The sequence below is a fragment of the Sorex fumeus genome, unplaced genomic scaffold (genome assembly GCF_029834395.1).
Source record: "Sorex fumeus unplaced genomic scaffold, SorFum_2.1 ptg000006l, whole genome shotgun sequence".
In the NCBI taxonomy this organism is placed as follows: domain Eukaryota; kingdom Metazoa; phylum Chordata; class Mammalia; order Eulipotyphla; family Soricidae; genus Sorex; species Sorex fumeus.
This window is the reverse complement of record NW_026606063.1, coordinates 41,220,551-41,234,901: the sequence shown is the minus strand read 5'-3', so window position 1 is coordinate 41,234,901 and position 14,351 is coordinate 41,220,551. Positions and strand designations below refer to the sequence as shown.

Below are 14,351 nucleotides of genomic sequence, written 5' to 3'. Positions count from 1 at the left end.
TTAAAATTAGGTGGTTTTTCTCATTCTACAAGATCAGCTCTCCGTAGACTGGGGAATATTTTGTTTTCAGAGATACCTGGGGGTAGAGGGTTGTGATATGAGTTATCATGATTTTTCCATTAACATTACCAGGATGATTTTCTTAGGTATTAGTCTTCTGAAAGAAGAAATAATTGCCTGGCACTGCTGGATTCAGCAATTGAACAGCTAAAGAAATTGAGTATCTCTATGTACTCTCAAAATCATAAGATGAGAATTAGGAAGGAATCCAATTCTAAGATTTATTCCAGACTTAAAATTTTCGTTTCTTCCTCTCTCTGGGGTGGGGTGGGGTGGGAGCTGAGGGGGGTCATTCTTCGTTTTAGCTTTTACCTGAGAACCAAACTTGCCTTTTACCCCGTCCCTAGAATTGGTGCTCGGGGGCTCTAGATAACCACCAATGTTGGGAGCATCTTCTTAATGATAAAGACAGTCTAGACAGGAAGCATCAGATGAGAGTATATGAAATTCTGTTTCCAGATGTTTATTTCTTTATGTAAATACGATGCCAATGTAAATCTTGTGTCAAGACATAGAGAATGGTGCTTTTTACTACAGTTAGCACATGCATTTTTAGAACTACTACATGTTTTAGAGAATCTTTGCTGTGTATATGTAAACTTCTGTATTGTTCGACCGTTAACAAAAAATAAATAAAATAAATTATTTCATTATTAAAGAAGCTTTGGTCTTCCTGATGATTGCTACCCCGACCCTGCACCTGACCCCCACTGACTCTTTCATGGGATCTACTTACAGGACCAAGTAATTCAAGTTTCTTTTTCATTTCATGACAATTCCCTGGCCCAAAGTTTTCAACCCTTGCCTTCTGTGGTAAGAATTTAAATTGTGTGGCTTCAGCTGAGACCATTTGTTGATCAGCAAGAATGACTGTGCCAGCTGCCCACTTGCCCATTTCTCCTGCTCCCGTGCTTACTCTTGGCGGCCGCTCTCTTCCCTGCGATGCCCCTGATATGCAGATAGCCCACTGGGAATGTACAGCCCTCAGGAATTCCCTGTCTTCCCAGCAGCCCAGAGTGTGATGGGAAAAATAAAGGTGCCCATAGGATTTAGTGCGAGAGCCTTTGTCGGGGAGCCCACCTGGATAAGGAGATGCTATGAAAAATGGAGCCAGGCCCTGGAGAGAAAAGAGGAGGGGAGGGAAGGGGAGGGGAGGGAAGGGGAGGGGAGAGGTGGTAGGGGAGGGGAGGGGAGGGGAGAGCGGTGGAGCGGAGGGGAGGGGAGGGGAGGGGAGGGGAGGAGAGGAGAAGAGAGGAGAGGAGAGGAGAGGAGAAAGAGAGAGACATTGTGGGGAAACAGGACAGACAGGCCATGAGGCAGGTGTTCTGGACAGGGAATTGCTCAGTGGCGCGGGGGTGTGGCTTGTAGGTCACCTGGGACGGGAGCTTGGCAGAATGATGTGGCATTGTACAGAACCTCAAGTATCGAGTAGCAGACAATCACTGAGAGAAGAGGCGCGTGGTTTCCCATATTATCCCATGGCTAATTTACATTTGCTCATTCACGTAACAGAGATTGGGTGCCTGCTGCATGCCAGGCTTTGTTGTAGAGTCACAGACACATCAGTGACCCTCACCAAGACCTGTCCTCCCAAAGCTGCCATTTGCATTCTGTTGTCATGGGCCTCTAAAATGAGCTGAACCAGAGCCGGGGGCTGGCCTGACTCTTGCTGTACTCCCTCCATCCCATCCCCAACTCCCCAAGGAGAACACTAAAGTCACGAGGAAGGAAAAGCGTGTCTTTGTCCTTCATGACTAGTGGCCTCTTCTAAAAAACACCTGGATGGTTGGAATGTGTGTGTGGTCCCCTCGAAGTGAATGCTGGTGGAGCCTGAGGAAGAGTCTCCTGAGGAAAAGGTTCTAGCTCTTCCCCTTTCTCCAGCGAGCAAGGAGCGCCCTGCAGGCCCTCACAGCAGATGCGATTCTTGCCTCCATCTCTGTGAACTGGCTCCACTCTGAACCCACCGAAGAGCGAATTGTTCGCAACTTCAAAGAAGGCCCATTCACCACAGCACCAGGATCCCTATTTACTGTGGCTGAGGAGAGAGGCTTTCAAGCCCAGAGAATGACAAAGATAGTGCTCACGTAGAGACAGCCTCCCCCACAGGTCAACCAACCTCAGTTCCGAGGTTCCCTGACTCAGCTCTCAGTTGCCCAGATGTGTGCGGCCCTTTGTAAGACTGTAAGGAGCCATATCGGCATCCCAGCCAGCTCCCACGTACTGTGGCTGCCCCTGCAGTGCCCCAGTCAGCCCTTCCATCAGATGCAGTGATCCCCGTTTCACTAAAGAGGATGTCGGGAAATGGAACAAGTGTCTCAGGGCTGAAGAGATGGCACCAAAAGCTGAGGCATATGTTCTGCTGGCAGGAGTTCCAAGGTGGGTCCTCAGCACCACATGCACCCCCCCACACACACACACCGGGGCATGGCACTCCCACCCAACCACAGTACCTCTGGGTGTGACCTCTTCACAATATGGGAAAGGAAGCTATTTCCCCCTGCAGCCCCACAGAGGTGGCAGCTCCAGCTCAGTGCTCTCAGGCTTTGGCCTCCATTTGTTTGCAGGAGCCTTGTACCAGGGCAACCTTGCGTGGAAAGTCTGTGCTGGGTCCACCTCTGAATGTGGTGCCTTTGGGTCCGACGAGGCAGAAACCAGCAATGCAGAAGACAAGTCATTGCCAAGTCACTGCCCTTCCTTTACTCGTAACCTTCTCCCTGGGCCAGCTGTGAGGAGGAGCCCCGACTCCTGGGGCTTTCACCCAGCCTGCTCTCTGAGGAAGACCTCCTGCAGGGAAGGTGAAGTCTGTCTCTTTCTACCACCATTCTCTGACTATGACCCCCATTACTGAGTTAAGCTGTTGACTCAACCAGTGTTTTTCTTTCTTTTTTTTTTCTTTTTGGGTCATACCGGTGATGCACAGTGGTTACTCCTGGATCCTGCACTCAGGAATTACTCCTGGTGGTGCTCGGGGGGCCGTATGGGATGCTGGGATTCGAACCCTGGTCGGCCATGTGCAAGGCAAATGCCCTACCCGCTGTGCTATCGCTCCAGCCCCTCAATCAGTGTTTTTCTAAACATCATTCAGGCCTTGGAGTCAGTTCTCAAGTTTGGTTCACCTCTGCAAAGGCCCTCTGCCAGGAAACTCTGAAGTAGGGGCCCCCTTGCTCCCATTGCCTGCTAGGTTCCCTCAGTTAGGGGCCCCTGACTTATTGTGGCTGAAGGTTCCTCAGATGGGGGTGCCAGCATAGATCAGCTGACAAACCCATTCTCTTGCTCACTGTATCCCAAGCACAGCCCTGGGGTATCCTTTTAGAGAAATAAAGGAGGTGGATGGGGCTGCTGACTGCTAAGTGGGGTTAAACATGTTTCCCACACAGAGGTAAAAGAAACTGCAACTCAGGACCCTAAAGTCATCAGCCAGTCAAAAATTTAACTCCAGTTGTATTATACCATTCAAAATTTTAGAATCCTCATACTTTACACCACTGATATACCAGGAGTAGCATACCACATTGAATGGAATGTAAAGTAGAAGGCAACCAATCTCGATCAAGAAAATATTAGCACACAAAGCTCAACCTGAAACAACATGGTAGTGATCTCTTATACAAGGGCTTAGTCGCTCCAGAGTGAGATACAACAATTTTCACACATTTTCTTCTACAGAAATTTTTGATCATTTTTAGTGATTTTTTTTTTATAACAAGCAATACAAAATATTTGGGGCCTGCTTTTGGGGCAGGTTTGGGTGGTAGTTGGGAAAATTGGAAATAATGGTGATGGGAAGGTGTAATAGTGGTGGGATTGGTGTTGGGATATTGAATGTAATAAACCATTATGAACTATCTAAAATAAAATTTAAAAAAAATGGTAATTTAAAAAAAAAAGAAAAAGTAACTGCAATTAGGAAAGAGTGACCAACCCCTCTCAGTGGACCAAGGGGCACTCTGCCTGGTGAGAATTCCAGAATCAACTGCTCTCAGAGGGAAGCTGCTGTCTCTCAGGAAGGTGGAGTTAGGTGTCAGCAGGACAGCTGAGTCTGGCACAGAGCAGACACAAAGGACGTGTCCCTGAGACCCAGACACATCGTGGACTAAGGATATGGGGCTGGGCAGTTCCCTGAGGCCTAGAGGTGAGGTTGAGGCTCTTACAGATGCCTTGGCCACACCCAGGAGAGAAGGTGATCTCTGACAGAGAAGGCAATGTCTGGACCATGTCTAGTTCAAGCACCCACCTTAGGTCTTGGTGAAAACCTCAAGAGGGCCTCATGAGCAGAGGAAGGGGGGACACTCCAGCCTGGTAAGCCCTCAGGGCCACATTGGGGACAGTTTAGGAATCCCAAGAGGCAAATCCCCAATCCCACACAGGTGCCAGTCAAGGTGAGAAACCCGTAGCCAGCTGTTTTTTTGACATTCTTCCCATCAACCCAAAAGTTGCCAGCAGGCCATACAGATCAAAGGTAAGTTCCATGAGGAGGACCCACTTCCTGAGACCCTGGGAGGTCTTTAGGGGGCTCAGTGCACTCCATCCACGGTCCTCTGAGGCTACTGTCCCAAACTTTAGGTTCCCAACCTCTAAACTGAGGACAATTGTGATACCTTCTTCCCAGAGCTGCTGTGGGGACTGAGTGGGATACATAATGGAGGGTGTGGCCCAGTGGCTGGCTTCCAGGAAGCTTCTCTTAACATAAAGGAGCGAATGGTTTTCCCACCAGGGAGAGAACCTCACGCACCACCAGAAAACATACCAGAGATTTGCAGGAGACACAGTTCTGACACTCAGAAAGGAAAGCAGCTTCGGTGGGAAAATTACACTTGAGGGTGGGGAAGTGTCTCAACATGTCATTCTGACTGTGCTATTTAGACAACAAATAGTGGCAGGAAGTGGTTAAACTTCCAGGGGGAGTGGAAAAGAGGGTGACTCAGGGACAGCACTGTGACCAAGAGTGGGGGAGGGGCTCTTTTCCAGGTGATATTTCACCTAGACGCCCTGTCAGAAGTCAAAAACAAACCCCAAACTCCTCCAGGCTGGCAGGACCACTCAGAGAGGGGCCAGAAGCTCTACCAGACAGCTATTCCAGGAGCTGCTCAAAAATACTATTAGAGGGGCTGGAGAGATAGCACAGCAGGAAGGACGTTTTCCTTGCATGCGACTGACCGGGGTTCAGCATCCCATATGGTCCCCTGAGCACTGCCAGGAGTAACTCCTGAGTGCAGAGCCAGGACTAACCCCTGTGCATCGCCAGGTGTGACCCAAAAAGCAAAAAAAAAAAAAAATACTATTAGAAAAGTTTTATGTGCCTGACTTAAGGTATGTTCTAAACTAGCATATGTATTTAATGATAGGAGAGTGGTTGCGTAAACAAAGTCTACATGTAATACAAATAAAGGTTTATTGTATGAAACTAAGGTCTTAAAATTTCAAGGTGAAAACACTAGGTCATTTTAATCACTTAATCACTTAACTTAACTTCCCGTTAGTCGTCGATTTGCTCGAGCAGGCGCCAGTAACGTCTCCATTTGTCCCTGTCGCGTGCTAGTGTAGCCCAATGGCATCTCTTCGCTCCGGGAACATGGAGGGCCTCAAACCGATCGTTCATGACCTTGACAAAGAAGTCTGACCATCTGGTAGGTGGGCGGCCACACGGTCTCTTGACATCCCGTGGAATCCAATCAGTAACAGCTCTAGTCCAACGGTCGTCTTTAAATCTCATTACGTGACCAGCCCATCTGATTTTCGACACCTTGGCAAATGAGACAGCGTCCCTGATCCTTGATCGTCGACGGATGTCAGAACTCCGGATTCGTTCTCTCATTTGAGTGAAACGTGATATTCCAAGCATAGCTCTTTCTATTCTTCTTTGGGAGACCTGAATGGCGTTCTCATCTTGTTTGCGTAGGGCCCAGGTCTCTGAGGCATATGTTAATGCAGGAAGAACAGTGGAATCAAAGAGATGTGCCCGGAGCCGGAGGTTCTTCGTCCTCTTAGCTATTTCTTCGACGTTCTTGAAGGCGTTCCAAGCCGCTCTCTTCCTCCTGCGCAGCTCGGGTGCCAGGTCATTTGTCATGTTGACTTCTCGACCTAGGTACACATAGCTGTTGCATTCGGAGATGGTCGTTCCATTGAGAGCGAATGGGCGTCAGGAACAAGGCTGTTTCTCATAAACATTGTCTTCGTAAGATTCAGCTGTAGTCCTACCTTTCCACACTCACGGTCAAAGTCGGCCAGCATTTGTGCCGCTTGGCTGATGTTTGGTGTTATTAAAACAATGTCATCAGCAAAGCGGAGGTGGTGTAGTTGCCGACCATCTATCTTCACTCCCATTCCTTCCCATTCCAGTCGTCGCATGATGTTCTCGAGGGTGGCACTGAAGAGTTTTGGTGAAATGGTATCACCCTGCCGCACCCCTCTCTTGACATCAACGATCACTTCTTTGTAGAATGGTGAGATCCTGGTAGTGAATCCGCAATACAGCTCACGGAGGATCCTGATGTATTGGGCTTGAATGCCCTGATTGGCTAGGGCTTCAATGACCGCTTCCGTCTCAACAGAATCAAAGGCCTTCTTTAAATCAATGAACGTTAAGCAGAGCGGCATCTTGAACTCCCGAGAAACCTCAATGAGCTTGGTTATCGTGTGGATATGGTCGATGGTGCTGAATCCTTTGCGGAACCCTGCTTGCTCACATGGTTGTCCTTCATCTAGTGTTCTGCCAATCCTATTCAGGATGACTCGAGTGAACAACTTGTAGATGACAGACAATAGGCAGATCGGGCGATAGTTGCCAATGTCATGGATGTCTCCCTTCTTGAACAGTAGTACGGTTCTGCTGGTTTTCCATTGAGATGGAACCTTGCATTCAGACAGGTAGCGAGTGAAGAGCCGAGCCAGTGTATTGATGAGTACTGACGGCAGGTTCTTCAGGTGTTCAGGTCTGACCTTGTCTGGGCCGGGTGCTGTTTGCTTCTTTACTGACGAAATGGCGTGTCGGATTTCGGAAGGGAGAACGTTGGGAACGACATACCCATCCTGTGGAATTTGGTATGTCGGCAAGTGGACATGGCTATCGAAGAGATTTGAGTAGAAGTCATGGATAATCTTCTCCATTGCCGTTCTGGAGGATGTGATGGATCCATCAGGACGTCGGAGGGCAGTCATCTTGGTCTTATAGTTGGCGAAGGACAGGCGGGCGTTACGAATACTTTTCCCGGCTTCTGCCGCATCTACCAGTACTTCTGCTCTTCTCTCTTTGAGGTCTTCCTTGATCGCATCTCTGCACTGCTTTGCAAGCTCGGACGTTAGCTTGCGGTTGCCTGAGGCATGCGCCAAACCACGCTGGCGAATTAGCTCAAGAGTTTTCGAAGATAGGCGACTTTTTGTGGCTATCTCTCTCTTGGCGTTCCTCGCACATTCATGGAGGTGCTGAACCAGTCGATCGTATTCCTCGTCAATGTTGTCAACAATGGCATCTTCCCATGTTGCCGCAATAGTACCAAAGAGTTCCCAGTTGGTGGTCGTTCTGGGAGTTCTCTTTTTGAACTTTGCAGCCCTTTCTCCCCGCTCTGTGAAGTAGAATTTTGCACAAAGGAGACGGTGGTCCGATCCCGTTCTAATCACCTACAAGGGTGATTAGAGGTCACCCCAAAAGCCTCTATACCTCTCGGAAAGACTGGCAAGCTACCGAGAGTATTCCGCCCGCACGGAAGAGCCTGGCAAGCTATCAGCTGTGTATTCGATATGCCAAAACCAGTAACTACAACTGGTCTCATTCACCTGACCCTGAAGGTCATTTTAATCCTTCACAAAAAATTCCCTTTCCTTTCCCCTCCACGAGCAACATGTAAGGTGCTTGCTTTGCACACAGGTGACCCAGGTTCAATCCCCAGCATCCCATATGGTCCCCCAAGACTGCCAGGAGTGATTTCTGAGCACAGAGTCAGGAGTAAGCCCTGATCACCACTGAGTGTAGGTACCCCCCACTTAAAAAAATTTCCCCTCCACCCTGAATCATTACAATGGCCAGATTATATATATATGTATATATATGTACACACATTTATACATATATTTATATAAACACATATATAAACTATAAATAACACCAAGTCCTTTAACGATAACTCTCTCAAAAGTTATTTTTTGGTATAGGTGATCTTCATTGCATGATATGGTGTGATCCTAAGTCCCTTTAAGGCATTCCTGGCAGCTCCACACTGACTGTCACTTTTTTTTTTTTTTTTTTTTTTGCTTTTTTGGGTCACACCCTGGTAATGCACAGGAATTACTCCTGGCTCATGCACTCAGGAATTACTCCTGGCGGTGCTTGGGGAACCATATGGGATGCTGGGAATCGAACCCGGGCCGGCCACATGCAAGGCAAATGCCCTACCTGCTATGCTATCGCTCCAGCCCCTGACTGTCATTTTCAAATTAAACCAAAGCCATGCCTCATCTCCCAGGGAACAAGGCACTTTCTTAAAACCAGGGAATTGATAAAATAGATAGGATATCAATATCTCATTAGTCTGGCAAATTATTAGGAAATAAAATATAGTTTGGAGGATAATTGAGACCTGAGGATTTGATCCTTAGTTATTAGCTGAATTTGGTTTTACTAGCCAGGCTTATTTTGCAGTTGTCTCTATTTCACAGTTTTGGTTTTCTGCTTTTTTCTTTTGTCAGCGAAAGTGCCACACATCTTAGATATTGTATTAGAATCTATGTTTGCATACTGGATTTGCACAGGTTTACCATAAAATGAAAATCTTCTTGTAACTGCCTGAAGGCATTAGTGGATGCACCAAGTTCCCTAAATAAAATTAAGACCTGTCCCCTCATCTCTATGATCTTTAAAACCACACCACCATGTGACAAAACTTCTTTAATTTTATCGTTCATATTATTGATATAATGTGTATCATTTGGTTTGATATCCATGTTTTGAGTCAAACTGTTCAAACAGAGAACACCATAGCCAAGTTTGTCTTTAAGTTTTTTGGCCAGGGATGAGCTCATGTAAACACTTGCCTTGTGTGTGTGAGGCCCTGGGTTCAACCCTTGCAACTGCAAAAAGGGGAAGGAAGGAAGGAAGGAAGGAAGGAAGGAAGGAAGGAAGGAAGGAAGGAAGGAGAGAGGGAGGATGAGAAGGAAGGGAGAAAGTTGGTGGTGGGAAATATGCACTGATAAAAGGATGGGTGTTGAAACATTCTATGACGAGAGAGAGAGAGAGAGAATGATGAAATGGATCCTTTTAAAATATATTTTATTTAGGGGCCAGAGATACCTCAACAGGCTGAACACATGCTTTACAGAGGTTCGGCTCTATTCCTGGTACATGGTCCCCCAAGCACGGTGGGTAGAAACCCCAAATTCAAATCTAGGATTAGCCCCTGAACACCATTGGGTATGACCCCAAAGAAAATGATAATAATATTAGCAGTAAACGTGATTTTGAAATCTATTTTATCTCTCCTTTGTAGAAAATAAGGTTGCAGTCAATAGATGCCCCACCCTGGTACAATAAAAATGTGCTCTGACCTCTCCATTTACAAGAGGAAGTAGGGCTGACTAAGTGAGGTGGGGTCACCTGAAGTGAGAGTGCAGATGGAAGGTGACTTTAAGACGTGGAAAGAAATAAACTGCCTCTGGTGCCATAATAAACTCATTAACCATTCATGATCCAGCGACTCATAAATAAATCTCTAAAGAGAGCAACAAGCTACAGAGATGCTTCCAGACCCCAAAGTCATCATCCAGTTTAAAAAAAAATTAACTCCAGCTGTAACTTGCCTTTTAAAATTTTAGAATTTCTGGAGTGCTTGGCCGCAAATGTGGCCACATGACATCTCACACTCTTCACCACTGATATACTAGGAGTAGCACACCACATTGGATGGAATGTAAAGTAGAAGGCAACCAATCTCGATCAAGGAAATATTAGCACACAAGGCTTAACCTGTAACAACACAGTAGTGATCTCTTATAAAAGGACTTAGTTGCTCCAGGGTGAGATACAACAATTTTCACATACTTTCTTCTATAGAAATTTTTGACCATTTTTAGTGAATTTTTTATAACAAGCAATGCAAAATATTTGGTGCTTGCTATTGGGGCAGGTTTGGGTGGTAGTTGGTAAAATTGAAAATAATGGAGGTGGGAAGGTGTAATGGTGGTGGGATTGGTGTTGGAATATTGAAGTTAATAAATCATCGTGAACAACTATAAAAACAAACTTAAATTTTAAAAAAGATGTGGAAAAAAGCTTTCTGAAGAACAGAGGCTACTGGTCTCAGGGCTGAGGTAATTCTATCTGTCTGTCTGTCTGTCTGTCTGTCTGTCTGTCTCAAGAACCAGGCTCCTCCTGGACTTTCAACAGAGACCGGAGTGGCACACAACTGACCTGGGTCTGAGTCACCTGTTAGAAGCAGGCACGCCAACCTCTCTCCCCAGTTAAAGATCTGCACTGGCATTGTGTAGATGTTCCATAGTTTCTTCATCCACTTATCTGTTCTTAGGTACTTGGGTTGTTTCCAGATTCTGGTTACTGTGAATAGTGCTGCAATGAACATAGAAGTGCAGATAACTTCTCTGTTTTGTGTTTTTGGGTCCCTAGGGTATATTTACAAGAATAGTATTTCTGGGTCTATGGAAGCTCAATTTCTAGTTTTTTCAAGAATATCTGTATAGTTTTTCAGAAAGGCTGGACCAATCAGCATTACCAGCAGCAGTGATTGAAAGTCCCTTTCTCCCCACGTCTGTGTCAGCACTCATGTTCTTTTTGATGTGTGCCAGTCTCTGTGGCATGAGATAATATTTCATTGTTGTTTCAATTTGCATATCCCTGATTAACAACGTAGAGCACTTTTTCATGTGCCTTTTGGCCATATTTCTTCCTTGAGAGAGTTTCTGTTCAACTCTTCTCTCCACTTTTTGATGGATTGTCTTTTGTTTTCTTGTAAAGTCCTACCAGTGCCTATATATCTTATATATTAACCCCTTATAGGATGAGTGTTGGATAAATAATTTTTATCATTCCATGGCTGTCTTTGTATTCTGGTCATTGTTTCCTTTGAAGTGCAGAAGTTTCTTAGTTTAATGTAGTCCCATTTGTTTACCTTTGCTTCCACTTGATGGTCAGTGGTTTTTTGTCATTAAAGGTGCCTTTTGCTTCAATGTCATGGAGAGTTTTGTCTAGGTTTTCTTCCATGACCTTTATGGATCCAGGTCTGATATCAAAGTCTTTAATCCATTTTGATTTGATTTTTGTGCATAGTCTTAAAAAGATGTCTGAGTTTACTTTTTTTTTGTATGGCACTAAAAAGCTTTTCTAACACCACTTGTTGAAGAAGCTTCCCTTGCTCCACTTCATAGATCTTGCTACTTTATTGAAGATTAATTGATAATATACCTGAGGGTCTATCTCAGGATATTTGATTCTTTTCCATTGATCTGGGGGGGCCTGTCTTTATTCTAAAACCAGGCTGTTTTAATTACTACTGCTTTGTAGTACATCTACACAATGGAACACTGCACAGCTCTTAGAAAAACTAAAGTTATGAAATTTGCTTATCATGGATGCACATGGAGAGTACATTGTGCTGAGTGAAATGAGTCAGAGGGAGAGGGACAGACATAGAATGATTGCTCTCATTTGAGAGGTATTTTTAAAAATCCTAATATATGAATCATACCCAAAGACAGTAGAAACAAAGTCCAGGAGAACTGGTCTATGGTAAGAATCTTGCCACAAATGGGGAGGGGGAGTGTCATTTAAACAGACAAGGGACCACTCTGACCATGATAGTTGGAAATGATCACTCTGGACAAAAACTGAATGCTGGAAGTAGGTAACGTGATATCCATGATACTGCCTCAGTAACAGTATTTCAAACCACAGTGCCTAAAAGGAGAGAGAGAGAGAAAGAGAGAGAGAGATAGAGAGAAGTGTCTGCCATCGAGGCAGGCTGTGGGGGGGGTGGGCAAGGGGAAGGAAACTGGGGACTTTGGTGATAGAAAAGGAGCACTGGTGAAGTTGGGTTTTGGAATATAGTATGACTGAAACTCAATCAGGAACAATTTGGTGACAGGAAAGGAGCACTGGTGAAATTGGGTTTTGGAATATTGTATGACCAAAACTCAATCATGAACAATTTTGTAACTGTATGTCTCGTGGTGATTCAATTAAAAATGTGTATTGCAAAGAAAATAATTAAAATCAAGATGGAAAGGGGAAAAAAAGGATCTGCATTGGCTCTCAATGGAAGAAGAATGCTGTTCTCACATCACCTATTAGTTTGTTTTGTTTGAAGGCCACACCTTTCAGCTCTCAGGGGCTACTCCTGTCTCAGCCAGTGCTCAGGGAACCATGTGGTTCTAGGCATGGAACCTAGAGTTCCCACATGCAAAGCATGCTCTCCAGTCCACTGCACCGTCTCTCTGTCCCAGTGGTGGATTGTTAAGAAGTAAACAATTTTCAAATTTTAGTATTTTATTAACAAAGTACTCATGGGTTCGAAGCCACCAAGTCCTGTGACTCTTACTGTGACCACAACAGTAACAAAAGGAGAAGACTTGTATGTATGTATGTATGTAAACTATGTATGTATGGGGACTACATACATAGTTATTTATTTTTTTCTTGATAGCACAGTGGGTAGGGCATCTGCCTTGCACGTGGGTTCGATTCCTCCATCCCTCTTGGAGAGCCTGAAACCTACCGAGAGTATCCCGCCCCCACTGCAGAGCCTGGCAAGTTCCCTGTGGGTATCCAATATGACAAAAACAGTAACAACAAGTCTCACAATGAAGATGTTACTGGTGCCTGCTGGAGCAAATCAGTGAACAACAGGACAGTGCTACAGTGTTACACATATATAGCTCAAAACAATGTAGCCAGGTTGGGCTGCAGCCATGGATATCTAGAACAACAGGTAAGCCTTGCACACAATCTGGATCTGAACTTCAGCACCCCATCTGGCCCACCAAGACTACCAAAAAGAGATCTCTGTGCCCACAGCCGGGAGTTAGCCCTATGCACCGCGAAGTGTGGCCCCCCAGCCCATAATAATAAATAAAAGCAATGTAGGTGAGGACAAGTTGGGGCAAAACAAATTCAACTAAAAAGGACAAGTTGGATAAATTGTCATTCGCAGCATTACTTTTCAGTAACCATTTTTGTCTTAGGCGTTTTCGAAGTTCATTGCGATGCTGCTCGGGCCTGCAGGGCTAGTGATGACCTGGGTTCTCTCCACGGTACTTGGGGGTGTCCAGGGCGAACCCCGCCAAGCTTAGGCGCGGGATCCAGCGCTGCTGACCCAGGTTGCGAGCTTTCAGGCGGCCGCCAGGGGTTGCCCGCTCTCGGGTTAGCGCCTACCGAGGGTTGCACTTGATTTGCGGTGCTGCGGACAGGGGTGTGGGGAAGTGGGTGGACCTGTGTGTCGGGAGTTGAGGAGGGGTGGGATTGGGGTGTATCACTTTTCTTTGGGGCGCCCACTGGGGGTTGCCCCATGGGGGGGTCGCACGCTGGGGGTCGCACGCTTGAGTTCGGGTGTAGCGCCTACCTGTCTGAGGTGCAACGGCAACCAAGGGAGGCACCACGTGGGGCGCTAGCACTCCGCGCAGCAGACGTGGTGGGCACCAGGGACTGAACTCGGGGCCTCATGCTGGCAGGAAAGGGACCTCAATTGAAATGTAATTTAGGAGCTGGCGCCATAGTACAGTGGGGTAGGGCATTTGCCTTGCTCGCGACCCACCTAGGTTCGATCTCCAGCATCCAACAGTAATTCCTGAGCATCGCTGGGTGTAGCCCCCAAACAAAAACAAAAGGTATTTTACTTACCCGCACGGGTTCCAGATTGTGGGGCGTTGGGATCTTCTTGGCCCAGGCGCAGTATCATTAAATTCACAAGCTCAGAGTTGGAGCCATAGCACAGTGGGGAGGGCGTTTGCCTTGCACATGGCTGACTCGAGTTCAATTCCCAGCATCCCATATGGTCTCTCAAGCATTGCCAGGAGTAACACCTGTGCATTGCCGGGTGTAACCCAAACAGCAAAAATAAATAAATTTTTAAAAATTTCACAAGCTCACTCTTGCTAGAGGAGCTCATTAAGCCATCTTCCAGGTTCATGCAGGGGATTCCCCACTGCATGAACACATGACACACACACACACACACACACACACCTTGCAGGCGGTGCTACCAGGGGGTTGGATTTGCTAGTTTGAGTTTATCATGAAACACTGGAAGCCACCTTCCCAGCTTTTGGTTTACCTCCACACCTAGTGGTGCTGG

General features: G+C 46.2%; 1 pseudogene; it reads right to left on the bottom strand.

Moving 5' to 3' along the window:
- Positions 1–8,192: 8,192 nt before the first annotated feature.
- Positions 8,193–8,997, bottom strand: LOC130036714 (U2 small nuclear ribonucleoprotein B''-like; annotated as a pseudogene).
- Positions 8,998–14,351: the final 5,354 nt, after the last annotated feature.